This window comes from Pezoporus occidentalis, unplaced genomic scaffold (assembly GCF_034315485.1).
Source record: "Pezoporus occidentalis ecotype Australia unplaced genomic scaffold, CSIRO_AGI_Poc_V1 ctg32, whole genome shotgun sequence".
Lineage (NCBI taxonomy): Eukaryota > Metazoa > Chordata > Aves > Psittaciformes > Psittacidae > Pezoporus > Pezoporus occidentalis.
Genome location: NW_026915158.1, coordinates 1,156,601 through 1,178,689, shown reverse-complemented (window position 1 = coordinate 1,178,689; position 22,089 = coordinate 1,156,601). Strand labels below are relative to the sequence as shown.

The window sequence follows — 22,089 nt, the reverse complement described above, 5'->3', positions numbered from 1 at the left end:
AGAAATACTTGTTACAGTGACTAAGCCTATGAGAGCACGGAATATTGGGAATGCCAGAAAAAGACCACTAATTGTTAAAAATCAAACTTTTTTTTTAAGAAGTTGCCCATCTTGTGTAGCAGATAACAGAGAAATTTCATTGTAACAGCAAATCAAAGTGGGTACATTAAGATTGTCTAATCAGGCTTAGACAAGAGATGTTGTAATATTGTTGTATTACTGCCAAAACTGTAGCAAGGGTGGGGTAAGAGAGGCACCAATTGAAGAAAAGAAGTCCAAGTCCCCAAAGGAATGACTGCTGCAGGTGTAGAATGATGTGAGAGTGATCAGGAGGCAGCTACAGATGAAAGTAGCATGGCAGGATACAGAGGAGAGGAATCCAGAGGAATGGGAGCTGCCTCAAAATATCCTGCTACCATTCTGCAAGGTGTATAGTATTATGTAACAATAAATTCAACTCTTTAATGTGCAAATGAAAAGCCTACATCAGTAAGCTGCTCCAGCATAGACCAGGCTGGGTATTTTAATGTGGACAACTGTAAAAGCAGCTTTTTCCATTTTAGGTAAAGTTGATCTGGGCTCATCTGCCCTTCAACCATCAAACATACAGCAAGGGGCAGTGCATCAACTTGAAAAATTATTTAATCTAAATAGTATTTCTTTCTTTCATGTAGAGTATAGTATTGTGGTGTTATCAAAAGGGATGACTGGAGATGAGAATTGCAGGTAGCAGGCTGCTGGTCACTTAGGCACACAGAAAGGTATTTGCCTCCTGTGGCTTCAGTCATGTATGAAATGGGTGATTAATCAAAGCTAGTCACCTGCCCTCGATGAGTTAGTGAAGAGAGATGGGTGGCCATCTCCCCATTCTCATGTATGGCTGCTCAGGCTGAGCATACCAGCTTGCACCTCTGCCAGGTAGGAAATGTCCACAGTCTCTTCAATGTCAGAAGTGATGTGAATGATGGGCAGGTGTGGTCCTGCCAGTGGGCTCCGACTGGTGTGACTGGCTGAGATAGACGCACCTTCATGTGTCTCAGTGAGAGAGAAGCCTGTTTTCAGATGCAATGGTCTGTGCTTTTAGCAGCAGGGAGCTCACTGTTTGTCACTGCAGGGGAGATGGGGCTGGGAGTATGGGTGATGGCCCTGCCGCTGGGGGGTTTTGTGCCAAAAGGAAAGGTCTCAAAGCTGTCTCCTAAATCATAAACTGAGATTGCAAGGCTGGCCATTAAAAAGGATAAAAAAGATTTGTTTCCATTTGTAAATGCAGGATCAGTCCAACAACAATCACTGAGAGATGGTAAATACTGAGCCTGAATACTGAGCCTTTATACCCAGTCACTGTGTTTATACTAAGACCTGTGTTTTGAACAATAAATAAATTGCTCTACATTCATTCATGCCAAGGGTTATTTGGCCAAAAGAAATATATCATAGATAACACTTTTTTACCCTGGAGGATGTACACTGGACAGTTCTTTTGTGTAGAAAAAATAGCTAGTGTATAATTTTCAAAATGTAGAGCATTTTAAGGATTGGCTTTCTCTTCATTGGCAGATACAGTCTTTTCACATTATATGAATTACATCAGGTTCTGCAGGAGACATTAAATCTATTAATGCTATGTTTTACAACATTTAACATTTAATATTTTTTCACAATGTAAAATATACTTGGTGTTGATGAAATCCTGCACAACATTTTGATACTGCAGGAAAATAAACAGGCAATTAATAAATTTTAGTTTTCATATATGTCTGTATTACATTTGTGATGGACGTGTCACTTAGAATTAGGCTGGACTTTGTGTTTAAATAACTTCAGCTCTGTCCTCATTTGAAAGCATTTTAAAATACTTCACTACCACTGAGCTCATTCAGGAGAGATCAATAATCTCAGTGCTTCATAATTATTCTAAGCACAATTAAGATAATAATTCTCAAGTCTGAGTAACTCTTTAGAGCATATTTTCATACTCTATGGAGTTATGAAATAATTCATAGATACCAACTTTCATGAAGTACTTGCTGACATTTTAATCCCAAGTTGTCATTATGAGCAGGACATGCCTCTTAGAGATAGTGCAACTGGGACACTGCCCAGGTGATTTATAACTTGGCCTGCACTCCTCCTGCTGGGATTTTCATCTGATGTTCATGAAAAAGACAGTGACAGACATAATTCTGTAGTAACCACCAAAGAAGCTGTATTCAGTGACATCTGCACCCCTGGTCCTCAGGTGACATGGGTTTACAATAAGGAAAAAGCCAGGGAAGTGGTGCTGGATGGGATGTTTTATATCATCAGGGAAACGCATTTTGTAAGGGCTTTGAAAGATGATTAATAGCATTAAGGGAAAAAAAAACTAAACAAACTACAACTTATACCTTTTATATGCTGATCATGGAATTTGCTGGCAAAGGCTTTTTGTTTTAATCAGTGCCTTTTGTTTCCTTCCACCCTGGCTGTGAGGTTCATGCCATGGTGCAGGAGCTGGGATGTCTGCTCATGGCTGTCTCACTGCATGGCTGGCAGGAGGTGCTGATACTAAGCTGAAACCAATTCTACCTTGTGTTTGGAAACCAGATGCATAGATATAATTATGCTAATCAGTGGAGTTATGCCCCTCCCACTTTTCCCATCACTTCCAGCTGCAGCACTTTTATTGTAATTGAAGTAGTATTATGCCACATTAATTTTAATTTTCCATAATACCCCCCACAGTTGGTGTCTGCCTTCATAACTCAGGGCCCCCTTTCACAGATGACTCATGTAATAGCTGATGTTATTAATTTATTACAATACTGCCTGCAATACCAATTTTTGCAGTGTTCCTACATTGCTCACAGACTTAAGATCTGGAGCCACTCATACTACTTACTGGTCGAGCAAAATAATTGGCAGCGTTAGTACAACTATTGTTTTGTAGGGCCCCAGGCCATGGCATTGCATGCTGGAGAGTCAGTGGAGCCTCTTGTCCCATCTAGGTGACTCGGAGCTTCCCAGCCAGCCTTCATCTGGTGCAGGAAGCATCTTTCTTCATGAGCAGTCCCACAGGCTGTGATGGAGTGACTCTGAGGTACGCCTCCATGCCACATGAGTCAGGACACCAGAATGTGCCCCTTAGGTGCTAATTAAAGTCCACTTCACACACAGGAATATACTTCCAATTAACATAGTATCCCTGGATTGCATTGTGGGATGTGGAGAAGAGCAGAAGCTATTGCAGAAAAAAAGTAATTAGAGTGTTTAAATGACAAGGCCCTCCTCGTGATTGATTAGTCTGTGTCGTATGAATTATCCCACAGTAACCCAGCTCCAGGTTCCAAACCAGATGCATATGTGAAGGTTTTTCCAGGACTTCCAAGAGCTGGGCTTCTCAACAGTCCGAAAATCTGAGAAATTTGGGCTTTTTCCGTTTCCTCACTCTTGAGCTTCCCACGTCACTGCATGGTAAGGAGCCAGAGCTATTAGCTGTTCAAAGACCTTGAGGAAGAATTTGTAAAGGACAACCAAATATGTCATGTAGAATGCTGCCCTGGGGAAAAAAAAAAAAATAAAAAAATCTATATATATATATTCACAAATCTCCCTCCATGGAAAATCTCAAAGTTTATTGTTTTGTTTTGGAATGACTTCTCATTTTGGAATTTCACTTGAAATGCAGATTCAAAAAGTCTGCCAATTCAAGTCTCAGTGGTGATTCAGCTCTTACTCATCCATAACATTCATAACTTTATGTCCTGTTTCTTAGTTCATAAAAGTTTATCATCAGTTTATCATTACCATTCCTCATCTTTCCTCAAATGCTATCCAAAATAGTCTTCAGGAAAGAAATAAGGAGCCTGTCTATCTGAAAGACTGTGCTGATGCCCAGAATGTTTATTTTTCTACTCAGAACTAACGTATTTCGCTTTTTATTCTACTTTAATGAAATACTGTAACAAGCCCCTCCATCATTTTGAACCTAAAAACTGTGAATGCTGTACCAAAGATCCGCTTCAACAAGAAAACCAGTGCCATCAAGTGGTCCTCCATGTGCCCAGGACATTTGCAAGCAATAATCACATCAGACTCCATTTTCTGCAGCTACCTACATTGGCTTCAGATGCACTTAAATTCCATCTCTCTTGTAGTGGTCTTCTAATGAGTATTTATATAAAGCTGTCATCACACTATGTACACAATCTGTGGTCCATGCCAGCAGAATGAGGGGTCTCAACACCAAAGAAAGTCTTGAATTTAGCCATAAAAGCAAACACAAAATGCAGTTTAAGATGTAGCGAACTAGCAAAAGGGTTTTGGCACTTACAGTTTATATTCTTTTTGCTAAATCATTTACTTTTACAAGTATTTAAACAAGCACGTGGTCACAGGCACACAACTTTTGAGTAGCTTCGTGTTTGATACTGTCATCCTGTGACAATGGCAAACACAGAAAATGCTGTTGCCTCCAACAGCAAACAAAATGCCTTTTGAGTAAGCTGCTACAGAAAGCTCTGCTTTTGTTTCCTCACAGGGATTCCAGCAGCCTTCCTCTTTCAGGTCTTCCCAAATCAGACTCGAAGAAGGCCCTGTTCCAATTCTGGACACAAGGCATAAAAAAGCAGCACCGGAATCTTGCCAAAAAGTATCTGGTTATGAAAAGAATCATGACCATCCTGGAATACAGAAGGCAGGACAACAAGGTCCATAGTCTTGGTTAAACACATTAAACTGAGGGATCATGACTGATAGGCTGAATGAGAACAGCCCATGAGCCCAAAACAACGTAAAAGCACGTTTCCCCTCCTCTGCAGCCCACATACCTGGATGGATCTTCATGTGTAGCAAGAAAAACAGAATTATCTTGCACTACTCTAACAGAATCTTCTCTTTTGGTTGTTTTGATACTACATTTGCTTTGCTTTACCTTGTGTGGTGATTTCTACCACTGAAGAAACTTTTACTTGGAATGCACAAATATATCATGGGAATTTATTGCGAAGGGAAGAGGTTGATAAAAATGTTAAGTGATAAAAGAAAGCTTTAGAAGAAGTTAACATCTGAGAATGAAGAACCTGTTACAAAACCGCAATGCATAGTATCTATTCCTGAAAACCTGCCTATTTGATCAGTCTGCTGAAAAACATGTGAAAATGTAAACGGAAGTAACTGTAAGCATCTCCAGACACAGAGTAACAGCAATAAGATACCTAAGAGTCTACTCTGAGGTAAGGCATTGTGTTTGGAAGAAGATGCCTGGTTTCATTCTGAGAAGGGATGCTGGGCTTACAGCCCATTTCATTATATTGTTATAAGCTGTTCTCTCCTTTTCATTGTTTACAGACAGGGTCTTCTACCACCAACGGTTTCATGGAAGGCTGTAGGAACTGCATTTGTTTTCAAGACTTGCTGCTAAGGGCCAGCAATAATGAGGGTTGATAGGAATAGCTGGATAAAATGGCCAAGAGGTAGAAACATAATAGATTTTATATAAAAATAGGATGGCACTTAAGAGCTCCAGCTCCCTCCAGGCAATGAGGGAAAGTGCAAAGTGATTATAGCTCTGTTATGGCAGAGGTCTTCCCTTCTCAGTACCCACAGGTGGCTATTCGGTGCTTTCACATACCTGCAGCACTGCGCAAATTACCATCCTTTGCTAGGAAATCCCTTTCATTTGCATTGAATTAGGTCATTGTCCAGTTGCTTTTCCCACAAGCACAGGAAAAATCATAGATGCCTAGAAAAAGAGAAAGGACGCTTCCTATTTCTAAGAGGAGCAGAGGCGGGCAAGTAAAACAGAGAAATGACACTAAGCACAAAACAATCCTGCTCTTCTACTTTTAACACATTTTCTTATTTGTACTGGTATGTGCTGCACAAAAGATAATCCCACTCAATATAAGTGTAACCACAGAACCAGTTGAAGACAACAAAATATATACAGCTGCATATTAAAAATGACAGGCACAGTGTAGCCCCACAGAGGTGGCTTCATACATTAATAAGGGAAGAAGAGTGGCTGCTTGCATCTCTCTGCTGCTGGCTTGCTGAAGCTGTGGGTGTTGACATGGTGTCAGAGGCAGGAGCATAGGGCTCCCAAATAGCACTTAGCTCCTAATCTTGCCGAATTGCTTTACAAACATGAAGCCAATCTCATGGCAGCATGGAGAAGTAGGTGCTATCTCCTCTGCCCAAAGTCAAATAAAATGTATGGCCACACGTGGAGTCACCACGGCAGGGCCAGAGAGAGAATAAAGAAATGTCTAATTTTTTGCCATATCACAGAATCATCTAGAATCACAGAATGGTTTTGGGTTGGAAGGGACCTTAAAGATCATCTAGTTCCAAACCCCTGCCATAGGCAGGGACACCTTCCACTAGACAAGGTTGCTCAAAGCCCTATTCAACCTGGCCTTGAACACTCCTGCTGTGGTTTTCTGCACTGTCTTACCTCCTGAGCAACACTGAGCAAGCCATGATCTATTAACTGTCTATTTATTAGATATACTAATTGCTGTCTATTGAAACCATCCCTAACTACTGGCTCCGTTTGTTTCCTCAAAAACTGAATAGCAAAATTTGCCCTGAACACCGTGAATGCCAGACAATGACTTAAACACAGCCACTTCAATCCAATACTGAGGAACATCTAGCATTTAAGGACTATTTTATTGCCAGTCAGTACTTGTTGCCTACTATGGCTTCCAGCAGACTTTCCATCTTGGACAGTAAAACATCATTCATATGACTCTCTGAAACTGGCAGTGGCACATGCTAGTCTAACAAATCAGAAAAAGGTATTTTCCAGCTGTTTTTGCCAAGCAGCAAAGCAAGTCCACCAGCAGCAAAATGGGTGCTTGTGTAACCAGCCTCAGTTAACTGGGGCTGGGTGTACATATTATTATTTTTAAATATTTAATTAATGTTTATAAGAACCTTCCACAGGTTCTTAATGCTCCATGTCGCACTTGAATTGCCCTTCATAGCTGAGAGTCTAAAAGAACAAGCCCCGTACTCATTTTGGAGCGGGGAGACTATAAAATGTAAAAACCCATGCAGCACCATTTCTTACACTTTTAATGTAGCTCCTGTTTTACAAGTGCCTCTCTCAAGCTGTTAAACACCAGCTGTTTTCTTACAGGCACCACAGGAGAAGGGGGACTTGAAAACACATTACTGGAAGATGAGATGACCTCAGGGGGCTTCTTCCATGCAGAAGAGGATGCCAGGGAGCAACTTACGGGAGGGAAAGGAGAGAATGAGGTATACTCACAGATACCACAGATAAAAGGGCTGCAAGAAATGTAACCTACTGACATTAAATCTTAATCTTCCTGATGGGTGTTTGCCTAGTAAGACACAATTTGTTGATTTTCAGTTCAGTTCAGAGTTAGTTAGGGTTTTTTTTTAATGCAAGCTGTAGGACTTTCTTTAATTAATGCATTCCCCAGCTCAGTAACTGCAGCTGAAGCAGAAAATATCTCCTGGAAAAGTCTTTCATTTTGATTTTGAAGCTATTTGTGAAGAAGGAATCTTTGGCAAATTGTCCAGGGGGTATTTTCCTTTCCAGCTAAGACAGTTTAAAACATTTATCAGGATGACAGAAGCTTGTGTCATCCTTTAGACTTGTTTTTCACACTGCATCCTCCTTCTTGTTTATTACTTGAATGGCATTTTCATAAACATTGCATTTGTCTTTGTGTATTCTCAGTCTGTGCTGCACAAACTACATGGCTGTCATAAATGACAGGACTGCAGCTGAAGACAGCAGCAATAACATCAGGCTGTGAAGGCAGAGTCCTATTTTTAAATCTTTGTTTTGTTGAGAGGGGAGGGGGTTTCCTGTGAATATAATGAAGTGGCGGTTGGCTGCATGCTGCAAATAATTTCTTATGCAAATTTTACTCAAGATTGTGCTTACAGTTCTGTTATAGCTCTGAATGGATAAAATAAAGTCAGCAATACAGGGGCAGTTCATTCGAAATAAAAAAGAAGTTATATGTCATCTTCATGACAAAAAGAATAAAATAACCCACAGGCATATAAAAATAATGAACCAACTGCAACGTGTGCAGCACAGCTCTAACCCATCTAAGCCAGAATCTATAGGAAGCTGTGGGAACCTCCCTGTAACCATCGGTGTGCACTGCACCAGGCCCATGGGTTTCTGAGCAGCAGCTACCAGGAGCCTCAACTCTATTCCTGCTCCCCAACTGCAGGTGAGCTAAATTTCTGCAGATTGCTATAGCAAAGCAGTGAGATGTTCATGTCTTCTAAGTCCTGCAACAAGCTTTCCAAGACCTTATTACACCACTCAAGAAACAGTGAGGAACAGTACTCTAAAATAAAGCTTAATTTCATCATTCAATCTTTCTGATTAATGCAATGAGGATTTAGTCATTCATTATTTACTGCAAAACTGGATTAAAATGTGCCCACCACTGAAATCACAACAAGGCTTTTATGCTAATCTCAGGAATAAACAGTCCAGTCATTTCTTTCAGGTCTGAAAATATATGTGCTGCAGTCAAAAAAATGATTATAAAAGCTAATTAGCTCAGTACAGTTAATTTATGTGTTCTGTGGCATCCTTAGAATTTAAATTCTGTAATTTTAAGTCATACATTAAATAAAATTAAGAAACAGATTTTAATTCTTAATCCCATTAAGCATGCGCTGTATTTTAAGCATGAGGGAGCCTGAAATTCACAGTAGGCATTTAATGAATAATCAGATCTGGAAGACATAATTTATCATAGCCACAGAAAAAGCTTGGTAAAAATCAAGTCTGTCAAGTTAATTAAATAAGTCTGAATATAGTGGATGGTGAGAAGATTTGCTGGCATTTATGGAGTTTAGGGGTTTTGTTGTTGGGTTTTTTTTCCTTTAAAATTTATTTTGTGATACAGAAAAAAAAAAGGCAAAGTCTACAGAATATAGTATTATGAAACTTGACAAAAACTGTATTTAAATATTTATTACCTACTGGAGGCACTTCATGCTTTTTATACAAAAAATACCTTCTGAGAAAACTCAGTCAATATTTAAGTGTATTTCATAAACATCTTAGCCTTACAACCCTTTAACCTGATGAGTCATTCCAGATCATGCCAGAACTTACTCATGAGGAAGAATGTAATTCTTGGATCCTTAGCTTCTGACCTCACAATGCATGATGCAAACTACTACCACGAGTGAGAAAACTAAGTGCAGTATCAGGATACTGGAACCTCCTGATGAAAGAGCCTGAGCTCTTGTGCTCCTTCATGGGTAGCTCCCGCTGCCTGCCTACTATCATCCCTATCCATGTGAAAAACTGCTCAAGTGGATCAAGCGCTTGCAAGACCCAAGCCATAGTGTGTTGCCTCCTAAAGGGTGCAGTCTGGCAGTGTGCGGAGTCCCCTCCAAATCAGCTATGTACCTCCTAACTTTCATTGATGGCTTTTTTAGAGGGTTGGCAGTGCCAGCAACTGCCTTCCAAAAACTGAAATCCTTACCTTAACAAAAAGATCACAAGACGGTTATGTGTCTGCTTCCCTCCCTCCAGACACACATGGATGCACCCATTCATACTATATATACATATACTTACAGGTATATGGGTGTATGCATACGTGGGTATATACACATTAAAGGTGAATTTATTTGGATTTGTTTTTTTTTTTTTTTAGGCTTCAGGATCCCTGCTGTTTCAAATACTTCCATGATGGCTGCCAACAGGAGGGGAAAGACAAGAGGGAAGAATCTCGTAAAATCCCGTGACTCAGGAAGCTCGGGTTCAAGATAAAACCTTGTTACTCATGAAGAACCTGTGAACATTGGAAGGGACTGAACCAATCCCACAGCACAGGTTAGCAATGCTTAACAGGTTTCCCACTTTGAACTTTTGTATTTTGAGGTATATTTTTGTTACTACAAAAAAGCAGCTAAATAAGAACCTTGGTCTTGGTATTTCTGTGACATTAAGAAACTGTCATCATTCCAGTATTATTGATATTTCAGAGTAATAATTGACTACCCACTGTTTCACCAAAAATAATATTTTGGTGTGACTGCAGGTAGAGGCGGGTTTTCCCCTGTTTGGTAGTTTCTTGCTATACAGCAAAAGGTATGTTTTGAGGGTTTGTCCCAAGTCAGTCTCCTGACACCAAATTGCCATGTTTCTAGTAGAACCATGTGGTCATAAAACCTTCCTGCAGCTATTGGCTTTGCAGTGGACCTTGTCCAGATCCTCCCTCCCATCATGGAGAATGTACCAGAAGATATATTGCAGCCTGGGATGCTCTATATTCTACGGATAAGTTTTCTGCTGGGATCAGAACTGACAGTGAACTCTAATTCCTCTTTATGCTCTTTCCTTGTAATATCTTCCTGACTGCAGACTCTTCCCAGTTTCAGAGGAGAGACTACGATGCAGGGTTGATGAGTGGTACTTTCTCACTCACAAACACACTCCCAAGGCAGAGCGTTTACTCCTATTCTTCCAGCAAGTAACAACTAGGAGCTGCATTAGTAAATAAAGCAAGCGCTGAGCCTGGAATGGGAGGTTAAACATCCTGCTGGAAAGTCAGCAGTTTTAGTCATGGTGTAAAATATCCCATGACGGCATTCCTTTCTGAAACCTGATCCCGGAGAGAACAGCTTACAGAGCTGAAGAGATGCCAGGCAATGATCTATGGCCCTGGCCTTCCTGAAATGTATTCCTCCCCAGCATCTGTAAGCTCTCAAGTCATCCATGTAGTCCTCACGTATATGTAACACATCCTTGAGCCATGACTTTTTCTCCTGTGGTTCAAAGCTGTGTTTTCATGTGCCTCTGAGCACTTTAACTAGGCACAACGTTGGGATACAGATCCAAACAAAATAATATCAGCTTTCCTGGTTTTAGAGCATAGTTTATGCCCTGCTTGGCTGAATTAATAGAAACATTTGGGAATCACCCCCAACAAACTTCTTGTAAGCTGGAAGTCTGAATGTTACAGCTAAATCCAGGCAATCACGTGAGTATGAGCGTAATCAGGACCATACATCTGAAGCGTGTCTTCAGCAGTTTCCGGGAAGTTTGGATCTGTCATAAGAATTGCAAAAGTTTTAAAACTCTTTCTGTTCAAACCTGTTATTAAGTACAGCAAAATTGTTTCCAGCTAAGAATATCTATAAACCTTAATGATTTCGGGGCTTTTCTTCCAGATTTTGGAACTGGGGTAGGGGAAAGAGGGAGAGAGAGGACTTCTCTTGGAAACTTGGGCATTCAGTCTTTAACCACAATTGATCTGATTCCCAAATAAATTGTAGCCTAAATCATAAATCAACTAAAGCAACTGAAGTAATTTTCATAAGAGATTCCAGTGCTGAAATGTTCAGTCTGTGTAGAGTTTGGGATGGATGTACCATGTTCAGGACTTTCAGCCAACCCCTGAAATTAATGTGCACTTTTTCCATCTGAGCTGTTATGCCACAAATTCAATCTCACCCTTGAAATCACAAGTTGCACAGAAAGCAAAACAGCACTCAGAAACACAAGGCAGCTCTTCTGCATAGGATCTGTCTGGCTGCATATTGGAAAGGCATGCTGTCTTCAGGTGACTTATTTCCTGGATAAAGTTGGACAAAAATGTAATTACTTTTGTAACTTTATCAAATGTTTTAAAAGCATCTCTGAGGGTAGTACTGCTTATAACAACATCCTGAAATGCCAGCTGAAGGCACTACTGCTGGCAAGGAGTATGTGTAGTTCATGATTCCTTCTTGTACAATCTGGCTACCAAACCCAATACTGAACCTGCTGTGGTTTCCCACAGTTGTTGATCCCAGGTCTAGACACAAGGTACACCTTTAATTACTGATACAATTATTTCCACCAATGTATGGGGTATGTTGTAGAATCCCATAAACTACATAATTGCCTGCAAGTAGCATTTATGTCATTATCCATGTATCATAGTCACAAAACCACATGCTCTTTACTGAGGAAGTCTTTACTGTCATTTCTGTACACTTCTCTCCAGAAACTCTCCTGGAAATAACCTTCAAGATTTAAAGAGTTACAGCTTTTATTTGCTGGCTTCTTCTTGAGTGCACATGGAATCAGCAACTGCCTTGTCTGAGAACAAGGCCAGCCCTTAAAACCAGCATATTTCCCATCCACATTAATTCGGATTCCTATCAGGCATTGGGGTGGTTTGTCAGAGATAGGATCATTCTGGATTGCAATCATAATTCAGGGAGTTTTCAGCACGTGATGATAATTGATTTTTTTTTTCCTCCTAAAACAGGCGGTGAGAAGTTACTTTGCACTCAAGGTTGCCCTACAGTTTGGTAAATATGGTGCTCTGAAAAAAAGAGGAAAAGAACAGCTAAAGCTGATTAAAGCTACAGCAGTGTTCTACTGAAGAGCACATTTTCAGTCTGGTCGGCATGTTGGCTCCCCATGACACATAACATATACTACTTGGTATTTACATTAGGATGTTCCCTTTCTTTTTCTGAGATTACTGAAAACTTGGTATGTCTACAGCATTATGAGTAGCCTTTGAAAGTTATTTACAGGTAACAGGAAGGGATCTGGTGGCCTCTTATATTTGTCTTGAGTCTTCCAATTAAAATATTCAGGCAGTGTGAAAACTTCATCTGTATCTGCTTAGTCAAAAGAAGCCCATGACCAAAACCTGTTCAGCAGTCAAGCCCAAGAAGTAGTGGGACAATGGAGATAGATATAAAAAATCATCAGAGGAATGGAACATATTGGAGAACTGAAACATGCATATATCAATTCTTGAGCAGCATAAAACATTTAGCTGCTTACTGATTTCATATAGTACTTGCAGAAGGGTCTATCTAGTAGCTGGAAGAATGAGTAACGGCTGATCTCATGATCACCTTAGAAAATAAATACTCTTATAGTTGGGTCTTTTTTTCTTCACATCACCTCCTGGGTTCCTCTTTTGTTAGAGACTTTTGCTGATAATGAAACGTTTACAATATGCTAGGTAAGTGGAAGGCAGTCAGATTACCAGGTATGATGGGATCACAGCTGAAGGCTGCCAAAGGACCATCTTCCTCCTGTGCATAAGGGAAGCACTGGAGTCACACTGTGAGGATGGGAGGCACAGCATTGCAGTCCCACACTAACAGCAGATGGATGGGCAAATCTCAGATATTTTTTGGCAATGGGGGATCAATAACTCTCACATTCAGAATGATGGGAAAAAAGAAAAACTCTGCCCTTCCTTCAGCAAGGAGACAGCACGGATAGCAGGGTCTTAGCCACATGTTCCGTATTTCTGTTCATGAGCACAAAAGGCCCTGCTTACTAAGCAACTTCCTCTTCGGGGAAAGAAACAAGGCAGACCCTCCTGCACAGAGCCTATTAGACCACATTCACTGTTTAGAGCCATCTGATACCCTGGGAGAAGAAGAAAGAATTCAAATATCTGAAACCATCAGAGTGAGGACTGTGCAAAAGAATAATTAAGTTATCAGGTGGTGGCACGTGCTATAATTGCTGGATTGTAGGGAAATAGCATTCAGCAGCTGTTACTTTACCAGCGTTACTAACTCCAGTTCCCTCACAGACATAAATGAAAAAGAAACTCCAGCTGTCTGCTGCCTACAAATCTGAGATCAGAAGCCATGGGCCTCAGAAAGGACTTTTGCCCTAAATGTCTGCATTTTATTACAGCTGTAGATATACACCATAAATAAAATGAATGAAAATATTAATTTGCTTGGTAACTAAAACAAATTTTCTACCCATTAATGTGCTCCTCAAAGTATGAATAAATGTGGACTGATGTCAAATGAGTCACAGATATAATAAAATAATGATGTTTATCTTTACATGTCAGCTGTTGTGCTATATGAAAGTCATTTCACATTACAGAGCTTGTAAAGTTAAATGAGATTGTGCCACAACAGTAATAAATTATTCTAGGCCTTTCTTTTCTGTGAATAAGGAAAAAAAAAGAGAACAAAACCCCATGATGTACAATTCTAATGTTAATCTTCATAAGAACATCTATTTTACTTGAGACAAAGTCTTAAACAACTGTTTTATTGCAAAGGTATTGGTAACCCACCTGGATCAGTGCCTTAATAACCCTACTAATCTCTGACCACAGAACAGCCCTAAACTGAACTGGCAGAGGTATGAGTCAATATTCTTTCACTGTGATAACGAGGACAAGACATTTTGGCAAACTGCCTTGGTTGCTGTCCGTTTACCAAGAGAAATGTATTTGCAGCAAGGTTGGGTCACCTAAAAGCAGGACTCTGCAGGTCTAGCTCCCAGTTCAAGGGCTAGATTCAGGCTCAGAGGAGTCTTGTGAGTCTTTCATCACCGCCTTGACTTGAATTAAGCTTTCCACTGCACGAAAACTGTGCACAGCTTTAACTCAACCATTACCTTTTGGGCAGCTCAGTTGCCTCTTGGTTGCAGCCCCCAGTCCCTGATCACTCCTATACAGGTGAGAGAATGAATACTTTAAAATGATTGGGCCAGACAGCCTCCTCCAAGAGATGGTGCTCTATTTTATTAATAACATGCTATGCAGCTTCATACTGTAATTGCTGCCTCTGAGCCAGCAGCAGTGAAGGAAGGCAATGCTGCTTTTCACTCAGGGCATGTTACTGCCTTTTCCTGGTAGCCTTTGCTTACTTTACACCTGCAGCAGTGGGCTCAACATAGAAAGAGCATTTCTTCTATGAAGACATTTGGTGGCCTTGAGTAGGAGGAAGGCTTTCCAGTCAGTGAGTTAATACTCTTTGAGGGTAAAGGGAAAGCAGAACAATGTCGTGACAGTGCTTTTGGATGGCAGGGCCAAAGACTTTTGCCACTAATTTGAATATATAGGCTGTGCATCTTGCAAAGTAGAGTCTTATGAAACTTTTCTTGATGTGCAGGATGGAAAAAAAGCAGAAACTTGGCTTCTTGGAAATCCCAAATAAACAGCAAGCCAAAAAGCATCAATAGGGCAACCTCCACAGAGGCAATTATTTGCATTGAGGAAGCTTTTGCTGGGGGTTTCCCTCTACTTCTGGTCAGAAGATGGTTTAAGTGAGGCAAAATTTAATGTACTGAATTCAGAATGAGTAATACAGGGAGTCTGCCTGCCCAGGGAAAGGCCATCAGAAACTCTTATATGACCATTCACTTTGAAGAGAGTTTGCATAAAGGCAACTCATATTTTGTTAGCTCAAGAAGATAATGCCACTGATAACACCATGGACAGGCTACCTACGGAGCTCTAAACACTGAGACAGAAATTCAGGGTATTTTTTCAAAGGTATCAGCTGTGAATTCCCAGCCTCAGGGTGAGTCATTTAGACCAGATGCAGAATTTCAAGGAATCATTTCTAGTCAAGTGACTAAAGAGTTGGAGGAGGCCCAGCAATGCATTCATAGGCATCCCATGGATCAGATGAAAGAAGCTTAAGGGGGTCCCTGGCCAGAAGGTATTTGTATATGATGTAGAGACAAAGGACAAAGGAGGTGGAGCTCCCCAAACTATTGGGGGGGGGGAAGCCTCATTCAGGAAAACAGGAGCTGCAGGGATGTCGGCACACAACGACTGGAGCAGCATGTGTGACGAGCTGTCCAGGCACCTGCTGCTCTCTGCGGAAATCAACAGCTGAAAAGGGATGCAATTTTGAGAAAATATGATCCACAAAAAGTACTTAGGAAGAAAACGTACTGCCAGAGTAACACCAGGAGCTACTAATGACTGACTGATGCAGACACCAAAAGAAATTAATCCCCCATCAAATTTGGAGTGTGTATGAGAATTAGGGGATTACAATGTGTAACCAGTACTTCTGTTGCTATCGTACTGACGTCTTCATCTAGGAGCCCTGGAGGGGCTCTAGGCTAGTGAAGCAGAACTGAGCCCCTCTGCAGAAAGGTGGCAGGAAGAGATGTGGCTTCAGGTAGTTCTCCAGGCTTCAGGTGTTTCTAGAATGAGTATGGAGTGACAAAGATTAATTGCTCCCCGTGATAGCTCTAAACTAGGTCATTGTGCAATAGTACACCTAAGTGAACCTGCTGGAGTATTTGAAACTACAGCTGTGCCATCAGGTTTTCTTCTTGTCAGGATGCTGCCTCATGTGGCATCAAAACTTGATCTCTAAGTAAGAACAAAAAATGTGATTGATGTTACCAGGCCCAAAGGACAACAGACAAATGTTTCACAGCATGCCATGGCAAAGGAGTGTGGAACATCCAACTTTGTCTAGAAATTAGGGAAACATTCACAAAAGGCAAAGAATAGAAGCTAATGCTCTAATACAACCCATTTTTTCTTAAATCTGCAAGTATTTGAACAACACAAATGGGTGTAGTATGAGGTGACATGCCACAATGTACCCTTGCGTCTTTTTTTTGTCATAGTGGATAATTGTACAGGATCACATCTGGAGGTGGGAAATGGCCTGACCATGTTTACGACATCTTGAACTTCCCATAGGCAACTATTAAAGAAAAAAACACAAACAGATAAAACTCAACAACTTCCTGAGTCACAGCTTTGCAGTAACTCCGAGAAATTCAACTCAAAACAGTGGGACACTCCTGAAGTCAAGAGCAGAGTGGGAGTCTGGGTCATCCAGTGACATTGACACTGACAAATTAAGACAAACCACTGCAAGTCCTGCAGGCTACCTTTTGTATTCATGCACACACCAGAGCTATTTCAGAGGATGAGAAATTATCTAACTCAGGACATGAAAACTGAAGGCACCCAAGAAAACCCACAGGAGGAAAATCCACCCTAGGCTAAAGGATCTCTGAGGCTTTTTCAGAAAATGACTTAAGACGGTTTAACTCACTGGGGATGTCCTTAGCTTCTGCACTTGAAGCCTTCAAGAGAAAAATAACACTAATTACATGGGCCTGATCAGCACAACATTTTTGTCTCACCAGTAACCTCGAATGAAGAATGTGGGGTATCCTCCACACTTGACCAGACAGTCTCGCGCTGGAGGAACCTGCAAACACTGGTGGTCTTCCTGCAATCACAGAGATCACGGCAGTGATTAAACTGTTAAAATTAAAAATTCTTGCTAACAAAACAGGGACAAGTTGCAGAGAATGCCTGGTGGTGATGCTGTGCGGTTGTCTTAGTTGGAAGCTGTTTGTATTATATTACGCTTTTGTGTAATATGTGTTTGATGGGTGCGTAGAGGCTAATGGAAGTTGTGCTAGAGCTTTTACTGAGTGCTCCTCTAAGTCTTAAGACTTCTAAGTGTGAATGATAAAACAGCCTATTGGAAGATAGCTTTCCATAGATAAAGTTATGCCTAACATAAAGCCTTCAATGCTAAAAGTACTCCTAAGGTATTTACTTTATTTCACATCTGATCCCAGCTGACTGAGAAGAGCAACAGCTGGAATTTCACAGTACCCCACCCACAATCTCTTCAGGAAGATCAGTCCTGTAAACTGTAGGATCTGTATGTGTAGAGATTATACTTTATGGTCATATAACTAGGATATTCTAGAACAAAAATGCTCAGACTACAAATTGACATTGTTGTATAAATAAAAAAAGCCATCTGAAATAAGGCCTTATCCATCACCACTTTTGAGTGGGGTGAAGCAGCACATCTGGTCTCCAATCCTGTAACTGACGGGCTGAACCAGGGTTGGGAGCACTGTGGAGCTACCACTGCCTAGGAGGAAGGGAGTGCCTGGCATTAGTCACCAGAAACCAGGTCTGAATCAGTTCACAGAGTCCTGATTCAGCAAGTTAAACACTGGTGTGAAAGAGAAGACAGGCCCTCGGCACTCTGCACTGAAGTGGAAAACTGCTGGGAAACCTAAAGGAATGCCAGGAACATGGCTCTGGATATCCAGCAGAACCTGGGACTGGGACAGGCCACCCGGGTCTCCATGGGCTTGGGCACAGGCATGGGACATAGGTGTGCTGGGGGAAGATATCCTATGTCTGGGAAGGACAGTGACCACAAGAGGCATATGAGGTGGCCTTGGGAGCCCAAAGCCATGTTCAGTTTGCTTTTCCCCATCTGTTTTTGCTCACCCTGAGCAGATGATATGCAGGCTTATGCTCAGGCCTCCCGTACCCGAGAACGACTGCCCACAGTTACGCAAAGCAAATGTGTGTTTGGGGAATGCCACGTCAGCAGTCCTCCTAGGGTGCATGGAGGATCAGTGCCAGCCCTGCATGATGTTTACATAAGAGGATTTGATCTGTGCTTCCTAGTGTGATTCACTGGGCTCTGCCCCACTGGAGTAGCTAGAAGTTAATTCCTGTGCTTCCTTACTTGCTCCTGGTGCTCTGCTTTCTACAGCAACTGCGTCGGTAACAGTACCATTGCAGCAGGCGTTATGGTCCATTTTTAACACAGATATATTTAATTGGCATTTTTGGTTTTCCGCATATTTCTTCTAACCATATTTTCTTGAGCTTACAACCTTAATTTTTCAACTGCAAATCCTGCTTTCTTTATTTAGCTGAAACCCAGAACACTAACATTTAGAAATGCAGACTTGCCAGCACTGTTTAAACACCCTCCTTTAAATATGTAGGCTTGCAAAAATGAAACTGGTGCCCCTGTATTTTGAAGAGCTAAAAATGATACTGGTTTCAAAGATATGAAACATGAAAAGAAATTAAATGTTATGAAAAATTAAATTAAATTGAACTCTACTCGGTTTTCACTTGTGCTCGAGAAACTTGCACAGCTTTCTGTATAGGCAGCCACCAGGCTACCAGATCAGTTATCAATGACCAGATGTAGTACCAAGTTTGAGAATTTCACAGAATGTGACTGCAGTGCTGGCTTCGGGGGTTTGGCCTTTTTTGGCTATTGTTTTGTTGTTTTTAATTAGGGACAGTGGTTTCAAAAATATGCTTTCCCATCTCTTTTATAAGTACATAGGTTATCTATGTGAAGCTTTGGTGCTCCCTCTTCCCACCTTTCAGTCAGCGTACATATTTTGTTTCTCAGTTTTCTGACTTGAAACAGATCATAAGACTTAAGAACCACACAAGAATCTAACAAAGCTTCGCTTTTCAGTATTTTTAAGTGTTTTCCTTCCTCACACTTTAGGAGGGATATGCAGGCAAACCAGAAGGGATACTAAATAACTGTGTTTTGAGCAGGATTGAGAGTTTGGTACCTGCAAGCTCTGGACGTGACCAGCCCTCATTGGGCTCAGACTCTTGATTATTATACCGAACAATCCTTGCTCTCTATCTAGCATGACTGCTGCTATGCAACATTTTCATGCAGCTTTATTGTTAAAATGCAGGTTATCGCAACAAGTATGCACTTTGGCAGCTAATTTATCTTGGTTTGTTCTTCTTCCTGCACATTCATTTGTTTCATTTTTAAGTGTGGTGTGGCTTTCTGGATACTTTTTAAGATCAGCAGATGTTGCTTAAGGGAGAAGCTGGACTCCCAAGATCCATCTGTTGTCTTTTTTTGCCCGAATGGCTCTCTGGGGATGTTTCTGTTACTAGGGTTGCCATGAAAGGAGGCTGATGGCTGTTTGCACAAGCCCCAGTCAGGAAGTCCCTTTGGCTGCTTTTCATCTAGTCCCTTTCTTCTGACACGTCCAGCTTTGGTGGCCTACAAGGAGTCAGGCCTCCTCCTGTAAGAGCTATTGTGACCACTTGAGACACTCACACAAACCACACTGTCTCAAAGTACAATGAGAAGCAGAGGAATGTTGGCAAGAGAAAATTCTGTATAAGCTATGATTAAGACATTAACAGAACTGTTGTTTATTACTCAATTTTCTCCAACAGCAACCAAGATCAGAGGTTTTGTCTTTTATCCCCCAATAAACCCTTATCTGGATCAAGTTTAGTCATATTCAGTTTACAGATTTTCTGCCGGACTCCCTCTTACACGGGTTTTTCATGAACTTGCAAATGTACTTTATTCAGTTCAGCCCTGTTTGACCATTTCCTCCCCATTCATCACCTAAATCATTTCTGCACAATTCTGGATTTTGTTGCTTGCTGCTTTTTTTGGACCTACATGAAACCTATTTTTCTTTGAAAAGATTAATTTCATTTTGAAGTAATTTTAAATATGTCAGTTTAGAGCTGCTCTGGTTTTAATTAATTTTTCTTTGTTTTCAATATATTGTCATTTTTACATCTTACTTGAACAATCCAAAGGAATTATGTACTATGAAATATGAAATTTTATACTAAAAGTGTTGTCACAAAACCACTTTGCTTCCACTGCGCAATGACTGGCAATTTGCTCTGTATCTGTGTATGACTGCTGCAGAGCCATTGTGAGAGCTAACTACTGCAACTAATCAAAAGTGTCCATGCAGAGTGGTGCATGCAGTTGCTTGTGGTCAGAGCTAGCTGGACATAAGCCAGACTGGTCTGGATATCAGGTACTTGCATTAATCAAAAGTTCAGAGCTGTGTTGTTATGTCCTGCACGGAGCACTTAGATGAGCAGTGTCATATTGTTGGAGTTTCAGATTTCATATCAGAGCTGGCCTGCATCCTGGGACCTCAAAGCATAAGAGCAGGCAAGCAACTCTCACACCCATTCATGTAGATGTAACCCCTGAGGTATGTGTAAGGTCTTTTAATATTCCAGAGAAGACATTGGTTCCCAAATGCTGTCTTCTCCGTGTTTCTCAATTCCCCCCCCCCGTTCTTTCTGTTAGATGAAATTCCACCTTTGTCTTAGTTCATGCCCAGATGTCTGTACCTCATTTCAGACCGGCAAGGCTGACAGGTCTTGTGCTGCCAATGGGAGAGCAGTACCTGGAAGTGCAGCTGGCTCTTCTTAGAAATAAACTTCTCCAATACACTACTTTTTCAGGAGCCTCAGAAGCCCAGGCTTCCTTGGCCCTTTAACCTACCCACAGCTCCTCATCCAAGGCAGCACTTCGTCTTTTCCACCTTTTTGTACTCTGGTGTATTACAAAAGACTGGGATGTCTCATACTCAGCCATATCTCAGCTTATGCAGACTGGGATTTGATAGACACTAGGCACAATTTTCCAGGACAGGGTGAGGCTAGCCTCGTTAGGATGAGCCAGCACTGGGGACTACAGCCAAATCCTGAAGCACCGGCTATATCCCATTTGTGTGACTGCTCAGCCCCACACTGTTACTGAAGCCTCTTGCAGAGTTGTGTTATTCCTGTCCCTCCCAGCTGGTGCCACTTCTCTTTTTTTCTGCCCTGACAGATGTGGTATCTTTCAGAAGGGTGAAAGGGAGCATAAAACACTCATGTGCTCCATACCTCAGCTCTGCAGACCCCACTCTTGCCCCCAGCGCCTATAGCACAAAAAGGATAGCACAGAGCATTTTAAAAGAAGGTGCGGCAGTCACAAATAAATATGGAAGCTGAGGGAATAGAGCCATGAAAGATGATACTTGTATTCTATAGACCTTGGAGCTAACCCTCATTTGTAAATATCTCTGTTTTGCTTCTTGAGAGACCTTACTTCCCAGTGTGAGAGATGAGATAATAAGCACTTGGAGACATGTTAAAGTGATGTCAGTCAGTCCACAGCAATAAAAATACCAGGAAAGGTGTTTCCAAGCCTACAATGCTGCACCATAACAGTCTACCCGAGCTTTTGGTCTCATGGTTTTATTTATTTATTTATGCCCATTTTAACATGCAGAAGTGAAAGAGGTGCTTACCCACAGCAGCAAAGGGGAAGTTGGACAACAGTGAAAAGCCATCATTTATACAATCCAACCCAGAAAGAGAAATGAAAGAGACAGCAGAAGACCAAAAAAGGGCAAACTGCAGAGTCTGTACCCAAAATGTCAGTACCAATGATAACACAGGCTACCTGAAAGGCCAGGAAAATCCAGACATCCACCTACTCATTTTTCAGACTGTGTAGCATATGACTCGTTCAGATGGAGAAAATATCTGGAGCTGTCTGAAGGGCAAATAGAAGCCGCTAATCATCAAACTATTCAAGTTCCTCCAGAAGAGACATTTTGAAAGACAGAGATGAAGACACACCTTAAGCACATAAAGCAGGAAGAAGCAGATGGAGCTGCTTTCAAATTTTAAGGCATTTAATCAAATTCTGCCATCAGAATTTCAGTCTGCCTCATCCTGCATGTTAAACTCCACGTGCAGATGT

The 22,089-nt window shown here is 41.2% G+C and overlaps 1 long non-coding RNA gene across 3 annotated transcripts; it reads left to right on the top strand.

Annotated features, from left to right (window-relative positions):
- The first annotated feature begins 855 nt into the window (after positions 1–855).
- LOC134168651 (uncharacterized) lies at positions 856–21,724 on the top strand. 3 transcript variants are annotated; one of them, XR_009966624.1, is made up of 5 exons: positions 856–918; positions 4,546–5,213; positions 7,127–7,248; positions 9,657–9,835; positions 21,613–21,724. It is a non-coding gene; the product is annotated as an uncharacterized LOC134168651 (long non-coding RNA). The 3 variants fall into 3 exon arrangements; XR_009966622.1 differs by lacking the exon at positions 21,613–21,724 and having other exon boundaries at positions 9,657–11,152; XR_009966623.1 differs by lacking the exons at positions 856–918; positions 21,613–21,724 and adding an exon at positions 2,897–3,079 and having other exon boundaries at positions 9,657–11,152.
- The last annotated feature ends 365 nt before the right edge of the window (positions 21,725–22,089 follow it).